Source organism: Brachycentrus maculatus, unplaced genomic scaffold (assembly GCF_059751285.1).
Source record: "Brachycentrus maculatus isolate JH-2025_06_01 unplaced genomic scaffold, ASM5975128v1 h1tg001231l, whole genome shotgun sequence".
Classification (NCBI taxonomy): Eukaryota; Metazoa; Arthropoda; class Insecta; order Trichoptera; family Brachycentridae; genus Brachycentrus; species Brachycentrus maculatus.
Genome location: NW_028281913.1, coordinates 15,237 through 19,045, shown reverse-complemented (window position 1 = coordinate 19,045; position 3,809 = coordinate 15,237).

Below are 3,809 nucleotides of genomic sequence, written 5' to 3'. Positions count from 1 at the left end.
TAAAATGAACGATTTCTCTGCACTACCCACCACAATTCACTTTGAGTAATAGATTGCCGAATCGAATGGCATCTTTGGTTTGGATCTCCAGTAAAAGACTTATAGCATATCTCCTCAATCACAACAAAACTTAAAGCAAAGGCGATCTGCTTTGAAGAACATTGGGTTAATCTTTATGGTTGGAATAATGTTAGTTTTGCTTGCTCTCAGTTTCGGGTTTCAGAAGACAGCAAAAACATAAAACAAATGGGATTATTTATAAAAAATAGACTCCTATCAATTTTGCATTGTGTTCGCCCGAAACAACGCTCTCCAATAAGATCAACTTACCGCCTTTTTGAAACTGGCGCAAAGCTTGGAATCACAAATTCATTAAAAGTGGGTGGCTTACTACTACGTCAATGGTAATCCGAGCTAAACTGCGGCAATTGCCGAAATCAGGGCTTACATCAAACCCAACAAACTGAATGACAAACTATTCATTGTGGAGAGTAAAAGAAACTACGGAGAGAATTACTATGATGGAATCAACAACCAATGCGAGTAAGATTCAGTGGTAGTCCTGATGAACAGCATGTAGGAGCTGTACGACTCGAACTCACTGTCCCGAGTGAATGAAGTACTGAAAGCAGATCGATAAATCTATATGCTCGGGGTCGGTGTTGAGTTGGAGAAGTCCACGTTGTACCCCGACAATGATATACTCAATTTCAAGAGATACTTGCATTTCCCTGAACAAGTCGTGACCCAAGTCTGCAGTCGCTGCGAGGAGCTCTATCAGAACATCCTAATGACAGTTCGAGTATTCAAGAAGAGGTACCACAAAAACATAATCCCTTGCGATTTGTATCATGCTAATGAAACCTTGTACTCCAATCCGATTGCTTTTCTCTTCCCCATGCTCGAAATGGCCATGGAAAACATACAATACGAGAAAGGTTTATTCGATGGCAACGAGTCATACAACCTTAGGGATGATATTCGGCTGGAGATCCCGCAGAAAGTTTCCATCACAAAACAGATTGTTTTTAGGAGTCATTCCAATAGCTACTAAGACTTCGATAATGAAGCCAAGCTACTCTCTCAAAAGTATTCATATGAGTCGACTGCGAGATCCTTTGATCGCGCAGTTACTTATCTGAATATTTAGATTTCCCGAGCCTGGACGAACAAAGTAAATGCGACCGAAGATAGTCGTCAGATTGCCAATCGGCCGTATAACTTGCTACTTCGGAAGAATATGCTCCTTAGCTCAGAGTATCTGATTCCTAAGGTAATCCATCAGATTTGGGTCGGAAGCGAGGAAATGGATGAATTCAAGCAAGTGCTATGCAATCGAGTCCGCGAAGTATACCCTGACTACGATTACTATTTATGGACCAACTAAAATATCACTAAGGAGAATTTCCCGATAACCTACGAATACATTCAGCAGGCTTTCGAGCTCGATAGGACATTTGAGTACTCACGCATTTCCATGGTCAGCGATTTTATTCGGTATGAGGTTGTGTACCGATATGGAGGGTTCTACATTGACACGAATTACGAGCCGGTTCTGAGCTTGGACGAGTTCAGGAAGTTCCCGTTGCTGGTGAGCTATTAGGTTCCTTCCTCAGCTTTTAATTACTTCTCAGCTTCGCCATTTGCAGCATAAAAGAACAGTAAGTATCTGGCTCGCATTCTTACCAAGGAGTCGCTTGATACCATAAACATGCGAGGCCTTTCCAGCAGTGTCAGTGGCCCTGGGTATTTCGCCAAGAGCGTGACAACAGAAGACCTGTACTACAACATAAAGATGCTATCTGCTGATCGAAACTGCCCTTACATTTCGTGGGGCTATGACTCAAGGTACTCGGCATTCAAATGTATGTTCGGTCGAAATGAAATAACCCCGGAAATTCTGAAAAGCCACAAAGTTTTTAACTATAAAAATGAAGTGGATATAATTTACCCATGCGATCGGTATGCAAATATCTACGGAGTCGACCATTTCTATCGAGGAGCTTCATGGGCGAAGCAAAAGGCAGGCAATACGATACTCTGATCAATCTAATCACACATTGTTTCATTTTCGTATCTTTGGGGTTATTGAGTCTATCATCGAATCGTTTTGTTTGCATTTATTGAGTATGTTCAGAGGATTGTTTCAGGCATTTACATAGCGGTTGTAATTAGAAATGAAGGAGTGCACTAATAATAAGAAAGCAACAACGAGAAAGTTGCTCCGGTTTTACGACACCCTTCGCTTATAAGACAATGATCGAAATCATAAGCATCAACCTTTTTCCCATCAATTAGCTTAATTGTCTTCTTTCTCTAACTATAAATCGACTCTTTTCTATTATCTATAAAATCCATTCGCAATATATTCACTTCGTGGAAATGAGCGGTCGAGCATCTTACCGAACATCTGTGCCGTTAATTAAAACTGCGAACATATTTTGGATTTCATCAGCTTTCAAAGCCTCCAAAGTTGCTTTTGTTAAGAAAGAATATGGCGTTCCTGTATCAACAAAATAATGAACCCGAATTGGTTATGTTTCATCAGTCCGAGTTGGAAGAGATATATTCCTCGCTTGCCATTTCCAAAGATACTTCCTTGTTCGAGTCTCTAAGAACTATTTTATGTTTTTTAAAGTGTAGCAAGGTAAGGTTTGCCTAATTGCCTAGAAATTTAACCGCGAAGATATTGTCCACTCAGATTTTGAATCAAAGCATCGAATGCAGCAGGATAAAAATCCTTTTCGCTCACGAAGAGAACTGAAAATTATTGGTGTCGAGTTTTGCCGTTAATAGGATTCCATAATTTTCCAAACCGTATGCATAAATAATCCAACTAATAAAATGAGTATGTATATATTAAAAAAGCCTTCAGATGCGCTAAAATGAAGATCAGCCATTTGTCGACTCTGAAATTAAAATGCAAAAAATTTAACAGATGACAGAAATGAAGAATCTTAAACAATCCGCTGTTCCTGAATGTAGGATGATCAGATGGATCACAACCTTGTTGATCATTGCCCTGTCAATCCTATTGCTGAGGTTTGAAAGATTCCCAAGAGTCGGAGAGGACAAAGTGATAATTGGACTGCAGACGGAATTTGTGATGAAATAAAATATTCCATTTCTGAGAGAATGGCTGGCGTACCATATTAATTTGGGAGTTGATCTGTTCTTTTTGTATGAAAACTCAGGTGAGAAACATGTTTATAACTATCTTCGGACTAAAGACGTTTCGAAATATGGTTTCAACTTTTCAGAGATAATTCCGTTCACCGATGAAGAAACCGAAAGAGAATGGAATTCAATTAAAGAGAAGTATGGCAAGCACATTGTTTATATCGAATGGAAACCAAAGGATTTCAATGGATATATTCTTTATAATCAGCCACAATCCATTACCCATTACACTCAGTTCTATTCCCTTATGACTGATTTCACAATCTTCATCGACATGGATTAGTTTCTATTTAGTCCCAACAGCTTGGATCTGTAACTTTATCTCCTCGACAAACTCCAGCGCAACATCACAAATCTGACACTACGACAGAAGAAGTTTCAGGATCGATTCTGCGCCCCTTAAAAGAAGATCACCGAAATCTACGAGTGTTTGAATGTGGACACTAGCGGATGGGCACAGAAGAAAATCATCTATAGCAAATATATAAAGCCTGGGGGACTTGTTCATTATATAAATCATACTCGAGGCCATTCTGAACTGGTTGATTAGTCATAGTTTCGCTTTAATCATTACAACCTCAACAGTTTTCAGTACAATTGGATGATAAACTGGTTCAACCGGAAATAAT